The sequence below is a fragment of the Chelonoidis abingdonii genome, chromosome 1 (genome assembly GCF_003597395.2).
Source record: "Chelonoidis abingdonii isolate Lonesome George chromosome 1, CheloAbing_2.0, whole genome shotgun sequence".
NCBI classification, from domain to species: Eukaryota; Metazoa; Chordata; order Testudines; family Testudinidae; genus Chelonoidis; species Chelonoidis abingdonii.
The window spans coordinates 115,636,667-115,655,783 of NC_133769.1; the positions used below are offsets into that span (position 1 = coordinate 115,636,667).

At 44.1% G+C, this 19,117-nt stretch overlaps 1 protein-coding gene across 3 annotated transcripts in view; it reads right to left on the minus strand.

Annotated features, from left to right (window-relative positions):
• Positions 1-15,977, minus strand: part of WASHC1 (WASH complex subunit 1) — a 79,176-nt gene extending 63,199 nt beyond the window's left edge. For 2 of the 3 annotated variants that reach the window (XM_075069175.1, XM_032764062.2), the window contains exon 1: positions 15,883-15,977. The gene's annotated coding sequence lies outside the window, so the exon portion shown is untranslated. Of the gene's footprint in view, positions 1-4,650; positions 4,702-15,882 lie in introns of all 3 variants that reach the window. The other variant, XM_032764068.2, reaches the window with a different exon arrangement.
• Positions 15,978-19,117: the final 3,140 nt, after the last annotated feature.

Genomic DNA, 19,117 nt, shown 5'->3' on the forward strand with positions numbered 1-19,117 from the left:
GTACATTGTGAGTTTGCTGAAGCGTAATAATTGTCTCTTTGAATGGCGTTGATTCATCCATTTTCTTTTTAACGTACATAGCCCTGGCACAGTCGTCAACTTGTGTAACGCACAAGAAGATCATAGTTCGTAAAGTCACGCAGACCGCAGACGTGTCACGTTTTTTTTCATTTTTTTATATTAAGCTTCGCTTTCTCTAAGACCTGTTGAGTCTCAGTCTGGTAGACGCACTAACGGAACAACAAGGGGAGGGAGTGATCTTTGTGTTTGTATTCTCCGGATGCAGGTACTCTGCAAGCACGAAGTTAGTGGGCAGGTGGGAAAGAGAAGAGAGATCATATTCGGTCGTTTCCTTGTATGGCTTAGTCTCTGTGCTGGACATAGCATGGTAACATGCTCTTGGACTTGACTAGTATGTAAAGCAGAATTCACATCAGATACAATTCAGGTTAGCTCCCGAGAGGAAAGTCTGTAGGTGGAGAGACTCGGAAGGGAGCAGGTGGGTATTTCCTTTGGGGTAAAGACTCGGGCTTTGAGTCTTGGGAGCTTTTCCCAGGAAGGGTTGGGAACCCAGAGGGAGCAAACCTCGGACATTTTGATGGGCAGCATCAAATCTGAGCATGGTATAAAGCCCTTAGAGGGGCCTAGGCATGATTCCTGAGTCCCACAGCAGAGGAGCAGCACCTCTAGCCATCAGCGCAGTATTTCCCTCTCGAACTGCTACCAAAATAAGGTAGAGGATGTCGTCCACACCTCGAGTTTAGTTGGTGAAGGAAATCAAGGATGCACCCCCCTTATACCTATGATATAGGAGCTGACCGCTACCTCCAGCAGAACTCTGGCTCAGCAGAGCCAAAACACTAGCGTTGGCCAGGTGTCTCGTCCCATCCAAATACAGATATTTATGTGCCTCTGCAGAAATCCTTTCAGACCCATGCCTCTAAGTTACATCTGCTACCCAGGTAGAGTACTGGCGCCTACAGACTTTCGCTAGAAGCGTTCCTATAATTTTACTCATACCGCCACGTTCACTTGACTCAGGGTTTCCCAGGTGGTGAGAGGGCTGTTGAGCCAGATGAGAGAACACGGGTTGGAGTTTAAACCAGGAGTGAGCCAAGAGAAATCATTTTTTTCTGATTTTTTCTTTTTCTCAGTACTCAAGGCCAACCACGAAGCTGAACATGGCAAGCAAGATCGCCTGGACTTCATGCCCACATATACACCTGTTGTGTCACTACGCGAGGGAACTATCGAGACACGCACGAAAAACAACATCCCCATTCCCTCCATCAGAATCCCAGACAACCTTAATGTCTCCAGAAATTAAGGCTCAAGGGTGAGACTTATAGGCGCAGGGTGGTCAACAGCGTGTCCAGTATGTTGGACATCTGCTTATGTCTACAACTGATCAATCCAGACCACACATCTCATATCGTCCCCTCTCCCTGGGGCATCTTAGGGGTGTGACTTGTCCCTAAAATCCTTGTATGTTATAAAGTACGACATAATCTGGACCTATAGAACATGGTTACCAACCAAGTCCGTAGTGGCACCAAAAATCTCGTATAAAGGGTCAATGACGTGTTAGACGCACGGATTAGTCAAGGTTGCACTAGGTTCACAATGATTATGCCTGTCTGTATGCTTGTGTCATTTTTGTAGGTTGATAGTAATAAATACGGCTATATACTGTCCGATTTCAAACTGGTCTGTGCTTTTGGGTGACCCCACACACACTAGTTAGGGTATATAGACATCTTGCCATAGACCCTGCTGGATTGAGCCATAAGGACTATAGCTAACAACTGACCCACTGAGAGAAATACAGAGAGGCCTGTTAAAACCTCAGTACATGTATGCAGGAGACTGTCAATTCCATGTGAGCGTCAGACATGCTACCATGTTTAGCTGTAGATTTATACCAACAGTAATCGTGAAAAGAACCAAGAGGAGGGAGTTTCTTACTGCTGGTAAAAGATTATAAAAAGGCTGATGCCTCATCCTCCATCTTGTCTTCAATCTTGCTTCTGAACCATCTGGAGGGACTGTTGCTCACACGAAACTTGGAACGCCCTACCACGGACAAGAGACGAGCACCGAAGAGAGGACCAACGCCAGTTCAGCCCACGACAGATGAAGAAGATGTCACTCCAACAGACCCATAGGGATCTGAAACGCTTGCACTTATTCCTACCATACACTAGCTAAGAAACGCACACAAGCCTGACACCAAGGGGGAAAAGGGATGTCAACTGCCATGACTAGAGAGTACTAGAGAAATCAGAGTACAGCTCATTGATGGAAAAGCCACAAATTGGATCTACCACAGGAATAGAATACCTCATCTTATTACGTGAAACAGATCTGCGCTAGTAGTATGCCGAGCGCAATAAAACCTTTAGTACGACTTATAAGCAGTAGACGAAAAGAGGGCTACAAAAACAAGAAGCCAGACCCACAGATGCAGACTTCCAAGCGCAGAGAGAGAAGTCACCGAGCCAAGAATGTTAAAACCAACAACAAGAAAGTGAAGAGAGGGAATAAAGACCAGAGAATACGCATGTAAATACAAAACAAAACATATAAAAGCCTATTGTTTTGCTACCTTTGTACTCACAACTTTGAAACTGAAGATTAGAAGCTTGAAGGTAGAAAGAAGCCTCTCATAGCCGAGAGACAAACAAAAGACACCGACCCAACATTCCCTCCCTGAGTTTTGAACAAATCCAGTTTCCTGATTGGTTCTCTGGTCAGGGGTTTGGTTCCCTTTGTTAACCCTTTACAGGTAAAAGAAACATTAACCCTTAGCTATCTATTTATGACAGTTAGTCACCCAGAGTACAGACTTTGACAGTCCTTAGGTCAGTATGGAAAAGCCAACCTCAGGACAAAGTTTCCAATGGCAAAAGCAACTGCTCCATTATTCTATGGCCTCCTAGAATCCATCAGAGGGCTTGGCTACACTCGAAACTCCAAAGCGCTGCCGCGGGAGCGCTCCCGCAGCAGCGCTTTGAAGTGCAAGTGTGGTCTCCCAGCACTGGAAGAGAGCTCTCCAAGCACTGCAGGTACTCCACCTCCCCATGGGGATTAGCTTACTCTGGCGCTTTACAGTGCTGTAACTTGCTGCGCTCAGGGGGGTGTTTTTTCACACCTGAGCGAGAAAGTTGCAGCACTGTAAAGTGCCAGTGTAGCCAAGGCCTGAGTCTCCGTCAGATCCTTTGTGTCTCTGGCCTGGTCTATATTTAAATCTTAGGTTGACAAAACACAACACTCAGGGATGTGAAAAATCTATCCCCCTGAGCACCATAGCTATGCCAACCTAACCACCAGTGCAGATGAAGCTAAGTCAACAGAAGAAAAACTCTTCCATCACTGTAATCTTCATCTAGACTACACGGTTATAGTGGCATAGTTATAGTGCCATGATAGCACCTGTGGCGTAGACCTGGCCATCCCAGTTTTCAACAGTCACCTGACACCTCCTGTCTTTGTCCCTCATTGCAGCTCCCACTGTGTTTCACATCTCTCCCTTGGTTGCCAGGTGTTAAGAGATAATGCCCAGTCAGAGTCTGATCATTGGTTCTTCTATTTATATGTGCTGATTCCATTCAGTTCTTGTTAGCATTTTTGTGCCCAATCCAGACTACCGCATGTGACATACACCTATCTCTAATTTCCCTGTCCCAGAGCAAGAAATTAACCCATTCATTCCTAGTGAGTAACAATACAAAGAGAGTAGGTAAACTGAGTCACACATTGTCCATAAAAATTATTCACAACTCTTCCCCCTTTATCAACCGACTGTGCAGGACTACTCTCCACCAGTGATCTAGGGAACTTCAAGCATCCTCCTAACCTGGGACGCAGGCTCCTCTCAGTTGAGCTAAAACACAAATGTCATCAATATGTGTCAGGACAAATTTCCCCCCAGTAGCTGTTCTACCAGGCTTCTTCAAGATTTATGGTATACATTCCATTAAAACCATATGGTTTTCGTAAAAGAGTACAGAGCAGTTTCTAGCAGGGTACACATGGAGGAGTTCTCATGTTCCCCTGTGGCACAATTGCCACCCTGAAACTTTTGGGTTTGGAACTGCGATCAAGTCTTACCACCACCTCCTCCCATTTATCATCTGGGAAGTGAGGAGGGAGGCAAACCCACATTCCTCAAGGCATCAGCCATCTTGGGGAGACAGTATGGCCTAGTGGCTAGGCACAGGACTAATACTCAGGAGACCTGAGTTCTAATCCCAACGCGGTGACTGGCTTGTTGGGTGACATTGGGCAAGTCACCTTCCCACTCTGTCCCTCAATTTCCCATCTGTAAAATGGGGATAATTGCGAAAAGTGCTTTGAGATTTACTGATGAAAAGTGCTGCACAGAAGTTAGGTATTATTGCTGAAGAAGTAAATTTCCATAACTAAAACGATTATCTTGAGGGGTAAGAGGGGAATAGTAAGAAACAAGATTCGATTGGATTGGTTTGGCATCAAAAGATTAAATTCAGTCTATTATCAGACACGGATGGATGGATTCTGGGAAGGGGTAAGCAAAAAAGGTAAATATCGAAGGAGGAGACTTACAGAAGTTACAGAACTGTGCTTCAATCACACCAGCTCTGTCAGTGAAGATGGCCCCCACAGACCCACCTGTCTCACAGCAGATGCTCCTCTTCTTTATAGGGTCCCTCCATTCTTTTACTAGAGAATAAGAGACACTACCTCATCCACCTTGTCTCTAAGATCCATTTTAACATTCTCAATGTCCAGGTCTAGCCCTCCCACCTTCATTTGACTGCCCAATTGGAGCCATTTCATCTGTGTCCATTCCCACTTGGGCCCAGGATATGTTCAAGTTCCCTGTTCTATCTGACTCACCTTTGACACCATTTAAATGTGACAAACTGTCTTAACTATTTGAGTCTCCATGAGGATTCCAGCTGTCCTGCTGCTGCAGTGCCAGCAAGCTCATACAGCTGGCTTTGGTTCAGCAGAGTTCAAAGCTCCTCTGTTTTAATACCCGCACATACAAACAATATATTTCTCTGAAAATATAGCATCTCCCTGAAATAAAACAGCTGGTTACTTCTTCCAATTCACAGGGCAATAATGTTCTGTTATAGTCATCAGCTTCAGCCTTCTGCTTTGTGATCTTGCCCTCCCTTATCCCTCCACCCCCACATTTCCCTCCCACTCAACTACTTCCAGTATCCCATTTCCATCCCTTCCTTAGACCCACTATAGCTTCCCTGCATTTCCCTCAATACAACAATTCATGCATATCACAATATTGCCCCCTCATTACTACTAGGGCTCAACAGATGATATTTAGCACAGTCAGCTATTCAGTCTGGTCATGTCAAATCCATTAGACCCAACCCGCCAGCCTTGCATATGCAGCAGCAAAGGGGATCCTCATGCTTCTTACAGACAATGTGGCAGCAGCTGGGCCTCCCTGAGATAATACACATACAAACACTAGAAAGGGGGAACTTATTCAATACTTCCAATGTTAGCTAGCAGGAAGACCCCAAGGGGGTGGCTTGCATAAGATGAATTGTCCCATTTTTACCCCAGCTTTTTGTTGCCCTGGAAATCAGTAATCTAGGAAATAAACTGCAGATTGGAGTGCTTTTTGGCAGAGGTTATCTCAGGAAAAGGTTAGAGAGAGTGGAGATTAAAAACAGCAGAAATTGCTTTCAAGTGATGAAAACTATCCCCTCCAAACTCAGACACTATGGCCACAGGATACAGCATATCATTCCATCTTGGAGCAACTTCTCTCAAGATAATTCTCCTCTTCTCCTGCCCACTATTTTTAAACTTCTAAAAGTGCCTCCCTTCCTCTTTCAGGTTTATCTTAGTCCTATTTTCTCCCAGCAGTGTTCTTCACCCTCTCTTCTACAACTCAGGCAGAGTGTGCAGTGTCTGCAGTTACCCAATATTACGAAGGCCCAGTAACCACACCGCAGAGTAGTTCCCTAGGGATTATCTGCTTGCAGTTTTCCTGCCACAGAATTCTGGGAGGCAGGAAGCCAGGGCAGCACTTTTTATCTGAAGGGATGAAGACTACCTCAGCAGAATGGAGTTTGAAGCTAAATTAACGAAGGAGAGATGAAGACAATGCTAGCATTCCAAATTGTTCTGGCGCTACATGCACAGGCGTTTGTCTGCCAGGACCCACCTGAGAAACTGTGAAGGAGCACCCTTGTCATAAGAACAAGGTTTGGGAAAAATCTAATTTACTCACCAATAGCAAGTGGGAAGCTTTTCCAGGTGAGCTTAAGCTCCTTCTTTATCAATTCATAGGGTCATTTTAAGCTTGTTTATTTAATAATTACATTCCTGACCATCATGGGTGTTTAGACAGCATTCCAAACCTGAAGTGTTCTCCTGAGTCTCCACTAAATCTATCACTGCTCATAATTTTCCCAGTCAGAGTGAAACTAACACACTAGCTAGACAGTTTAACTGCTGCTTTTTAAAATATTATGGGCATCGATGAAAGCGACAAGAATCATGTCAATTTTACTCTTGCCACTCGGGAACTTGGCTGTTAAAATGCTAGTGTTGTTGCCTCTGGACCTCCTTAGTAGTTCTCCCTTCTCCCCCTCCATTTCATATTTGCCTCTGAATAGTAAATGTTTGGTAATTGTTTCCAAGCCCTGCGTGAGAGTAACAAACGTTAAGACTCTTTAAGTGAAGGACCATTTCATACAGTGCTCCTTGAGGCTCAGAAATAGGCACAGCATTCTCAGCTCAGCATCTTTCCTGATCAATGTGACATCTTTTAAACTCAGAGTATTGCAGGAAATTTCCATGTCTGAGATTTGTTCTTAGATGATGGGGAGAAACTTTGGCAACCCTAACATCACCAAAGCTGTAACAACCCAGCGCTGATATAATATTCCAGGTTTGACAGGGTAAGGGGCACAAGGCTCACTCCAGAACTAAGCCTCCTATATATAAAGGAAACTTGGTTGGAGGAAAAAAAAATGGGAAGGAGGGATTTCCCAGACTGTCAGAATTGTTCCTGTTCCCCTCCCCTTCCAAGTTCTGAATTTTAACCAAAATTTTTAAATTTGACCAATTTTTAATGGTTTAATACTAAGGGAACACCTACACTACCCGCCGGATCAGCGGGTAGTGATCGATCCCCAATCGCTCTACTGTCGACTTCTGTACTCCACCACGGGGAGAGGCGGAAGCAGAGTCGACGGGGGAGTGGCAGCAGTCAACCCCATGCCGTGAGGATGTGAAGTAAGTCAACCTAAGATACATCGACTTCAGCTACACTATTATCATAGCTGAAGTAGCGTAACTTAGGTTGATCCCCCCCAGTGTAGACCAAGTCTCTCTCCCTCTTTAGCAAGACAATGTTTGAGAGAGCATGTTCATAAAGCACCAGGACTCCATCATCAGTATCACAGTTCACAAATTTCCAATCCCAAAGCACTGTGGAAAAGTCAGGACACCCATTCTTGTACTTCTGACAGGTACACTGTAGCAGCTACGGTTAAAATTCCAATTTAAGCCAGTCCAGTGGCCTAGAAATTGCTATTCTACACCACCATGAAAACTCTCCAGTTTAGAGTCCTTGCCCCTGGACAGGCATGAGCTGGAAATAGTTCTCTAACTTATAGAATGCTTCTCTCATGGATCACAGAAATGCAGGACTGGAAGGGACCTCAACAGGTCATCTAATCCAGTCACCTGCACGTGTTATCTAGACCATTCCCAACAGGTGTTGCCTAAACTGTTCTTAAAGACCTCTAATGATGGTGATTCCACAGCCTCCCTAGGTAACTTGTTCCAGTGCTTAACCACCTTTACAGTTAGGAAGTTTTTTCTTAATGTCTAACCTAAATCTCCCTGGCTTCAACTGAAGCCCATTGCTTCTCGTCCTGTCCTCAGTGGTTATGGAGAACGCTATTACCCTCCTCTTTGTGACAATCGTTTATGTACTTGAAGACTCATGTCCCCCAGACTTTTGTTTCCAGACAAAACAAACCTAATTTTTTCAATCTTCTCTCCTAAGTCATGTTTTCTAAATCTTTAAATCAATTTTGTTGCTCTCCTCTGGACTTTCTCCAATTTGTCCTCAAGTGGGATGCCCAGAACCAGGTACAATGTTCTAGCTGAGGCCTTATCAGTGTTGAGTAGAGTGGAGAATTACTTCTCGTGTCTTGCTTAAAACACTCCTGCTAATACATCCCAGAATGACGTTTGCTTTTTTTGCAACAGTATTACACTGCTGACTCTCATTTAGTTTGTGATCCACTATGACTCCCAGATCCTTTTCTGCAATACTCCTTCCTAAGCAGTCATTTCTGATTTTGTATTTGTGCAACTGATTTTTCCTTCCCACTTTGAATTTCCTTCTTACTTTGAATTATTCCTTATTGAATTTCATCCTGTTTATTTCAGATCATTTCTCCAGTTTGTCCGATCATTTGGAATTCCAATCCTGCCCTCTGAAGTACTTGCAACCCCCCTCAGCTTGGTATAAAGTTTGTGGATAAGTGTACTCTCTATGCCATTATCCAAATCATTTATGAAAACACTGAATAGAATTGGGCCAGGAAAGATCCCTGCAGTACTCAGTATACCCTTTCAACTTGATTGTGAATCACTGATAACTATTCTAAGTACAATTCTACAAACAGTGGTTTACCCATGTTATAGTAGGTTCATCTAGGCTATATTTCCCTAGTTTCCTTATGGGGAGGTCATGTGAGACAGTATCGAAAGCCTTACCGAAGTCAAGGTATAGCACATCTACTGCTTCCCCCTCCTCATCCACAAGGCTTGTTGCCCCATCAAAGCTTTTTATAGGAAAAGTAGAAGAAATAACCAGCCAAGAAGAAACCCTAATTTAAAAAAAAAAAAAAAGTAAATGCTCTACTTGAATTTTAAACAATATGGAACACCAGTCAGACCAATTGTTACCAGGGGTTTTCAGAACCCCCAACAGGGGCAACGTAGCTATTTCACTCCAGGTGGTGTAAGCAATAAATCAACAGGAACACAGCACTTCTGTCTGATCAAGGAGTAATGCAAGTAAACGTGCTCTTGTCTAAAACTGCAGTTTATTAGATTTAAGCACACACAAACATAAGCAATACGTTTAGAACAGCCCAGATATTTACCTAACATCTGGAATATTATTGAGTAATTAACAGCAGGTTCGCAGTGGCCAGTTGCTTACCCACTGGGGAGAAAGTGTGTCAGGAAAAATCTCTCTCAAGATGGCTTCAGAGGAATGCTCCAAAGTACACTTTATTAGCTAGTCTTTTATAACTAATTTGTACAAAACACATGGGTCATAGTGACCCCTACTGGATCATCACTTTTCTAACTTTCAATGAACTTTAATATCAGAGGCATCGAGATAAGGTTTTAAAACCACCAGGGTTTTCAGATGCGATTGTTTACATGTTTGTCCCCTCCTCCCACTCTGATTAGCAGAAACTGCCAGCTAGATATTACCTTGCTTCTGAAAGCGTGTCTCCAAATTAACCCTTAACTAAGTGGTGTTCTACTGCAGCATTACTTCATGGTGGCTGAATGCACATAATATGGTTGGCAATTAGCTTGATCACATTCTGGGGTATACACACCCCTCAAATCCAGGGCAACACAATGTTCTGTGGGAAAGTTGGGTTCCACACACAAGAAGCACACCTTTTGCCTGGCAGAAAATCTCTTGAATCAGGAGTTAGGGATGTAACAGCCTTATATTATTAGGTTCCATCTTATTCTCCCCCAGGAGGCCAAGGGAGAATTGTTTCATCCAGTCAAATTTGAAAATGTTTCAAGCAAAAGAGCTCCCAGTACCTCCACTGAATACCTGCAGACCCTCCCCAAACATCTCACAGAGACAGCATGTGTAAAGTGTTGATCCTCGTGCTCTTCTCCTATGACTTATTTTCCCAACATCTTTTAAATTGATCCTTAAGTGATGTCAAGACACTTGCAACTGTAGAAAGAACTGTATCTGTGATGCTAGATTGAGGAAGAACACAAGTAAACACGGCCCAACAGGCTAAGAAACTGACTTCCTTTATTTTCTGTTCCTGTAGAAGAGCTCAGATTGGTTATGCTTTGAAGCAGCAAGACAGAGAGCAGACCATATCTGTAGTTCTGCCAAAGGCTTTGGAGCAGCAGTAGAGCAGAACAGATTTGATGTGACTAGGGAAATTGGTCGACAAATGTAAAGTAACACAAAAGAGCCAAAGCAATCAATTAATGGAAATAAGAAGCCAACAGAAACAAATTAGTGCAGGCAACAGGCTTTGAAATAGGATCTACATTCCTCAGGAAACTGCCAGGCAAAGGACAAGGAAGAAACAAAGGATTCTGGGATACAGCAGGAAAAAGAGCCTGAGGAAATACCAGAAATATTACAAGATCCTGTGATCAGCCTCATGGAGTGGTCTGCTGAATGTGTGTCATTCCAGAGGAGATGCTGCAGAAGTAGCAGCAGATGATACAAGACAAGAAAGCAGGGTTAAAAAAAAAAAAAAAAAAAAAGATTATTGCCATTCCTGAGAAGTATTTATGTCCCCAGTCCAGTAGAGATGGTAAGTCAGGAAGTGCACTCCAGTGACAGCACCACTTCCATGTACAAGTACCAGTTAGGTAAGGGTATGAAGGCAAGGCTACAGGGATCTGCAGTGAAATGAGGGGTTTGAGGGACCGTTTGAGGGAGGATGCGGCACCAATGGAGAACAAACTTCAGAGTCACCATTCAATGGCCAGCACTATAAACGTCTCATTTTCAATCCCTGACCCCTCCTATCTCAGTGACAGAGCCCTCAGCCTCTTCAGCTAGTGCCACTGGCATTACAGTTACATGATTCTTTTGGTGGAACGAGTGAGAGATCTTTAAAGGCGAGTATCCATCAGCACTCTCTTATCTACAGACCTTACAAAATTGTGGTCAGCTCTCACCATCTCATGTCTCAATTAGTGCAACATCCTTCTCTCTGGCCTTTACAAATGCAATCTTGGCCCACTGATATCCATTCAGAATGCTGCTGCAAAAGATCAAAGTGTTGAGCTAGGAAATTGAGCACGTCACCCCCTCTTTGCATCCCTTCCTTGGTTCCCTCTTCTCTATCATATCATATATAAGCTACTTGTCTTCACTTTCAAGACCCTTCATGACCTATCCCCACCAACCTATCACCTCTCATTCAGCAGCAAAAGATCAGCTTACACTTCCAACTTCTCCATGATGCCAGCCTCATCACTCACTTGTTATATTTTCAAACATGCACCTTTATGGTTTCTCCCATGCTGTCCCCACAGGTTTGGGAGAAGCGCCCCATAAACATCCTCAAAACTCAGTCATTATCCTTCTTTAAACTCTCCTTTGCCATGAGGCCTACAAAAAAAATGGACAACAGCTAGGTTACTGGTGTACTAAGACCACTGTCTGTCACACTGCCAAATACCATCTCATTGTTTCCTCGCACTCCTTCTTTGTCTGTAAATATCTGTTGTATCATCTTAGACCGTAAGCCAGGGGCGGGGAACCTATGGCATGGGTGCCGAAGGCAACACGCGAGCTGATTTTCAGTGGCACTCACACTGCCCAGGTCCTGGCCACCAGTCCAGAGGGCCCTTCATTTTAATTTAAGTTTAAATGAAGCTTTTTAAAACATTTTAAAAGCCTTATTTACTTTACATACAACAATAGTTTAGTTATATATTATAGACTTATAGAAAGAGACCTTCTAAAAACATTAAAATGTATTACTTGCACGCAAAACCTTAAATTAGAGTGAATAAATGAAGATTTGGCACACCACTTCTGAAAGGTTGCCGACCCCTGCTGTAAGCTCTTTTGGGGAACGACTGTTTTTGTTTTGTCTTTGCGGTTCTGGTCCATGCCTGGGATTCCTAGATGTTATGATAATACAAATAAATAAGAAAAGCACCACATTTAAGATGGAAGCACTGACGGACTGGTGGGTTGGGCATTTCTGTCTTGACAAAGCAGTCCCAGGGAACACATGGGTTTAATAATGTTGCCATTTTAGCTCTTTCCACTTTCTAAATGAGACAAGTTCATCAACCAAATATAATTAAACAAACACACCAAGGGACCCCCAGATATCCTTCCCAAATCACGACAGCCTAACCAGAGCAGAAAGAGGGGAGTGGCAAAGCAGCAGAACAAGACTCAAAGGAAGACTGAAATGCAGAAAATTTCCCAAGGGAGACATCAAAGTAAGTTTGCTTCCAGACCCTGCATCAGGCAGAGGAAGTAGTATCTGTTCTGTTCCAGAGTAATCTCAGTACTCTAGGAAGATTGGATGCCTCAAAAATTGGCAATAGATATAGAGCCTCTTTCACCTTTAGGTCACCTGATCTGGGTCAGAAGACTGCAAGCCATTTCCAGTGATAACTGCTGAGTGGCCTAAGAGAAGTGAAATGGTGGTCTCAGTCCAGTTCCTAGCAGACATTTGTTCACACCATCTGAATCACCACCGCAGCTGGCACTAATTGGTCCATTTATTGGCAATGACAATAAGGAGCCAAAAAAACCCAGAGAAAGCGTACTTTTTCTCAGGGTGAGACCCCCTCGTCTAGTGGTGGAAGCATATCTGCAATGCTCTTAGAGAAATGAAAGTCACCTCTTTTTGGTAAGAAAGACCTTGGCCCAATCACTGATCAGTTTAACATATCATGATGTGATTTTACAATGGGGCAAAGTTTTTCACTTAGTATTAGAGTAAATATTATCTATGCCCACCATTGCTGATGTGGCCTCAACAACAACCTTTTTCACAGCAGTTATTATGCCTGTCAGCAGCCTCTCAGTATACGCAGGTAAATGTAATACCCCTGCAACCATATGTATTACTGTTGGCTGACTCATTCTTTATTTTCAACACAGAAGAATTTTATTAGAATGAATGCATTTATCACAATAGCATGTGTTTATTTTGAAAACATTACCCGTGCATTTATTTGACAAATAATTGCATCTCCACAGTGCAAAAGCGGCATCTATTTTAGTCAATGGTTAGTAATATTACTTTAAGCATACCAATCTATAGCTTAAATCCAAAATTCGTCCTTTTAAAAAACAGAGCTCTCTCTGGCACATTAATAAAATGGATTCTAATGTACTGCTGAAATACAAATCTTCCACAAGCTGGTGGCTTTCTTTGCATCTTGATATTCAGATTAATAATTTTTTTTTAGAAGATTATTCATCAGAGCTTTACTGCAAACCATCAACTGATGTCCTGGGTAAGAATGACTGAACCAGTTTCACAAGCTTACTCCCTCCTCCCAAACACACACTGCAGCTTGTGTTTGTAGAGTATTCCTCATTACCTATTTCAAATGGCAGCAATTCTTTCTCCATCAGTACGGAGTAACTAAAGCAAGGGCTTTCCTGTGTGTACAGAAACTACATCATAGTGAGTACACAGCAGCTTTCCTCATTCAGGGATTCTTTAGAAATTCTCTATGCCCAATATACAAACTGCAGTTCAAAGCCTTATAGTACTGCACTGCTTCCACTGTAGGGTTTGAACAATAGAGCCCACAGCTGTGGAGATCAGAATAAGGGCCGGAACGAAGCCTGTTCCAAATTTGTCGTCCCATCAAAACAGATACCATTATACATCAGTATGAATCTCATAGGTTATCAAGCACCTCTTTCTAAGGTTTAAATTGGTCACAGATCTGTCATAACCAGGAACAACTGCATTTGTATGCAGCATATTTTTAAATCTCAGAGTGGTTCTTTAATACACTTACAATGTCCTGTCAGTAGCTATTTACTTGCCTCAGACCAGACCCAGATAATTTTTTTTAATAGTTCTGTGACTCCAAGTGATTCAGTCCACTTTAAGCCCTGCCTTCTCCTTCAAGTAAGCTTTATTTCTGTAAATGGGATGGTGGTGCCTATGATTCTGGGGAGGGGCCAAAAATCTTCTAATGCAGTGGTATCTAACATCAAGTCCATCTGAGGTACCGATTCAGATTCTGCAGAATACAAATTCTTTTTAAAGTCAATTTCTAGAGCTGTGAAGAGAGTCTTTCAAATGCAAACCAAGCATTAACTTATACAAAACTGAAGCAAAGTTGCCTTCCTGCATCTGCAACAGCCTGAAGCAACTCAGAGATGTAAGCATTCACAGCAATGTGATGCTAACTCTCAGAAGTCATTAATCATATTTCCAAAAATTACCAAACATGTGTACACAAGTCTGGTAACTGCCAAATTACCAAATAATCAAAGAAAAACAAATAATAGCATCCCCACGAGTGCCTGGCATACATAGAATGATAGGACTGGAAGGGACCTCGAGAGGTCATCTAGTCCAGTCCCCTGCGCTCATGGCAGGACTAAATATTATCTAGACCATCCCTGACAGGCGTTTGTCTAACCTGCTCTTAGAAATCCCCAGTGATGGAGATTCCACAACCTCCCTAGGCAATTTATTCCAGTGCTTAGCCACCCTGACAGTTAGAAAGTTTTTCCTAATGTCCAACCTAAACCTCCCATGCTGCAATTTAAGCCCATTGCTTCTTGTCCTATCCTCAGAAGTTAAGAACAACAATTTTCCTCTCTCCTCCTTGTAACAACCTTTTATATACTTGAAAACTCTTATGTCCCTCGCAGTCTTCTCTTTTCCAGAAGAAACAAACCCAATTTTTTCAATCTTCCCTCATAGGCCATTTTTTCTAGACCTTTAATCATTTTTGTTGCTCTTCTCTAGACTCTCTCCAATTTGTCCACATCTTTCCTGAAATGTGGCACCCAGGACTGGACACAATACTCCAGATGAATCAGCACAGAGTAGAGCAGAGCAGAAGAATTACTTCTCATGTCTTGCTTATAACACTCCTGCTAACACCTCCCAAAACGATGTTTGCTTTTTTTGCAACAGTGTTACACTGTTGACTCATATTTAGCTTGTGATCCACTATGACTCCCAGATCCCTTTCCGCAGTACTCCTTCCTAGGAGGTCATTTCCCATTTTGTATGCGTGCAACTGATTGTTCCTTCCTAAGTGAAGTACTTTGCATTTGGCCTTACTGAATTTCATCCTATTTACTTCAGACCTTTCCTCCAGTTTGTCCAGATCATTTTGAATTTTAATCCTACCCTCCAAAGCACTTGCAACCCCTCCCAGCTTGGTATCGTCCGCAAACTTTATAAGTGTACTCTCTATGCTGTTATCTAAATCACTGATGAAGATATCGAATAGAACCAGACCCAGAAATATAAATGTAAATGTATATGTACACATGCAATCAGCCAAGCTTTACCACAGAGCATTGATGAATATACTAGTAATGTCCATAACTAGGAGTTTTGTTATTACAAACTTGTCATTCTACCTTTGATTGCTGTATAAACCCCAATATCTGCAGATCTATTATGCACCAAAGGTAAGATATGCACCTATTTTTTGTAGGTCCAACTCATGAATCATAACTAACGATACAATTAAGCCATTTCCCCAGAATGCCACAACAACCCTTAACTTTAATATTACGTATCCACTGTCCTCCAGCAACACGTGCACCAGCTCAGCAAGCCACACACACAGAGATCAGTGGGACTGCAGGTAACACTTAGAAGTCCTACCAATGTCCCAGTGAGACGTCATCTCGAACCCCATTCCCTCCCCGCCCAGCCCAAGCTCCCCACACAAGCTTCAGGTAACAGGCGGGGTTGCTGAGACCCTCCCCAGCCCCCGCCAGGCCGCAAAGACCCCCCGTTCCCCCAGTAAGGCCGGTCCCGGGGTGACCCGGACACGGAGGTCCCCACAAGCCCCCGGGGACCCATCTAGCGGCAGCCCCAGCGGCTCTGCCCACCGGCCGGGCCCGAACCTCAACCCCCTCACCTGCCGCGAGCGGGACACGCCCCCTATACACCTCGGCAGCAACGGCACCAACAGCGCCCCTCCGGCCCTCACCCACTTCCGCCCCTACCACGGGTCACTTCCGCTCCCGCTGAACACCACTTCCGCCCGTACTCTGCCCCACTCCCGTTAGGTCCTAGTGCCTGCCCGGGTTGGGCCACACTGCTGGGCAGCAGCCGGGGGCTGACGTAGGGGAAAGGGGGCGATTGTCCTGGGGCCGAGCTCTGGGGTCCCCAACACGCCTGTAACCTCGGTGTAAATAAAGTGACGGGGGGAAGCAAAAGATGTGCCCGGGCCCCAGATGTCTCTGCGCAGGCCTGGCAGCCCCGGGGAGGAGCGGGGCGGAGGGGTCCCGGTGCTCACGGGCGACCCTGCCCCGGCCTGAAGCCCCGGGCGGCTGGGAGTGGAGCTAGTGCAGAGCGGGCACCGGGCTCGCCCGGCCCTGGAAGCCCCCCACTCCCCTCGCAGCCAGACCCCAGCTGGGGAAGGGGCCTGTCACTGTGACACCAACTGTTGGCTCGGTGTCATGTAGCCCGACCCGTGGCTCTGAATCCACAAAATCAACAGTGCCAGTGCTTGGAGGGGAAGTGGCGACTTCGCCATGCAGTGCTTAAAGTCCCCAGGCTGCAGCCAGTGCTCCCAGCTTTTGGGAGCCCCCCCGACACACTTTTTTCAGACCACCTTAAGCACTGGGTCCACGCTCCCCAGCCGCAACGTGTCCCCACAGAGCTATCACACTCTCTTTGGAGATACTGCCGCGCCGCTGCATGTCGCATGACACAGGTCCTCAACCACCACAATAGCGTGACCCCATCTTACAACAGAACATATTTCAGGGCCTTCCCTCTCTGATATAATCACAAAGAAAGGGAAGCTGGTCACACTCCCCATGGACCCGATTCTGGCCCATAGGCAGAGAAGTGAACATATGACTTAAGGGAAGATCACACAAAAAAACATTCCACTATCTCCTCTGCCTCTGTTTCCAGCTGCCTTGCTGCTTTGGCATTTCTCAGATTTGGGGAAGAGAGAACATCTGACTCAGGTGCACTTATTCTTCCTCCAGTGCTTAGTTGAAGAACTGGGCAATTAAATATATATATTTTTAATGGCGACTATTTGCCAAAATTTTTTGAATGAATTCTCCTTGGTTCTGCTTATGCCTTTTTTGCATTCTCTTTCTGCAAACATCCAAGCAAACAACTTTACCAGCATAAATATTCATGGCAAGTGAACTTCAAAGCTGTGTGCACAAATATTAATCAAACCCAAAATTTAATTGTGCATACACAAGTCATCAGGCCAAAGGTATATGCATGCTAATCCACTCAAGTATCACAAACAATTTCAGGGGACTTATTTGACCAGTTACAACTTCACACAATGTGAAAAGCAAATATCAAGTATTGAATGCTCACACAGAACTATTTGTGATTGATACATAGAGTTAAAACAGCACAAAAATGTAGGCAAATAATTCAAACTAAATATATTTGAGAAAATCAGGACCTGGTCATTCATATTCAGCTAGTGGGGGGAAATGCTAAATTCATTAGATAAAATACCAGTTGCAAATTATTCACTTGGCTACGCTCATTTGCTGTGGTATCCAAAGTTATAAACACATGTTGCAGGTTAAGGCAGAGAGTGATATCAAACTGGTTGGAATTCTAAAGCAAATGAGCAACGACGTAACATTTCAGGAGTTCACAAGGAGAATAAGCACAGTGCTGGCCCACGTGAAGTCTTAATGAAGGGACCAGATCATCAAGTTGTTTAGCCTTTAAAGTGTACCATTAAGACGAGCTAGAAAACAAGGTGAAAATCTCTGTAAGAGGAAGTTATGAGGAATATAAAGGCTGCCACCAATACAACACTGAGAATGAAAGCAATAAGACCTAGCTGAGTCTGAGCAACGAGCATGTGTGGGTGTCAGGACCTGTCAGAAAGAGAATATGGGAACGGATGTAGAAGCAGCAATCCATTCTATTCTGATCCATTTTTATTTATATACTGCTGATGGAAAGCCCTTCAAGTGCTTTGCAATTACTCAGATAAAAATCCACTTCAATACACTAAAAAAATTCAGATTAAAGAGAGAGGAGGTGGGTGCAGGGCTGGGCCAGCCCCACTGAGAATGAGAGAAGAAAGGTAGACAGAGAGCTACTGCAGCCAGATGGCAGCCAGAAATAACAGAACTAGGCAGATAAGAAGACCATGAGAACCCCAGTAAGGCACTGGGAGGAAAGACAGATTAGACAGCAGGAGAGCCACAGGAATGGACTGGGCCCCAGTTAAGAACTGGTATCAGAATGGCTGTGGGACTGGCCAAAATTTCAATAAGAAAGTGGTTACAAGTGGAAGGGAAGTAATAATATTGGGAGCCCCAGTAAGGCCTTGTCATATACCAAAAACACAGACCAAAAAACCCCCTTCTCCTGTAGTCTAGATAAGGCCTAAGGAAATGGGAGATGTGATTGGACTGAAGAATTTTAAAAAATAATAATCTTAAGGCAAATTAGAAAAAGCAGCTGTTTTACTATGTGTTTAATTAAACTGCACAAGCAAGCTGACAGGGCTAGCCTCTGGCTTACTTTTCATCTCCACCCACACAATTCTTCTGCAGATTCTGAGTGACACCACTCTCAGCCAGTGAAACAGTGGATAAAAACCTATCCAGAACAATTTTCATTGGCTGATTAGTGCTCTTGATGACAGGACCCTCTTACATAGCAAGTACTGAAAGCTGACTAACGCACCCATGGGCATCACTCTCCTTCCCAATTCTCTGCATTGGCAAGTCTCAGTAAACAAATTCAAATCAGACAGTATAGCTGTTCTTCCCCTGCTTAAGAGAATACTGCCCACTGCTCTATGGGTGAGGGGAAAAATGTAATGAGCCCCCATCTCCCTATGCAACCAACAAAATATGATCTCTAGGGCCAGGTCTACACTGCGACTTTAAATCGGTTTAATGGCCGATATACCGATTTAACGCTGTATCCGTTCACATGACGTCGTCATTAATATCGATTTTACCGCCTCCTTAAATCGATTTCGGAACTCCTCCCAAACGAGAGGAGTAGCGCTAAATTCGATAGTGATAACTCGGATTAGGGTTTGTGTGGACGGAAATCGACGTTATTGGCCTCCGGGCGGTATCCCAGAGTGCACCACTGACCGCTCTGGACAGCACTGCACTCGGATGCAGCGGGCA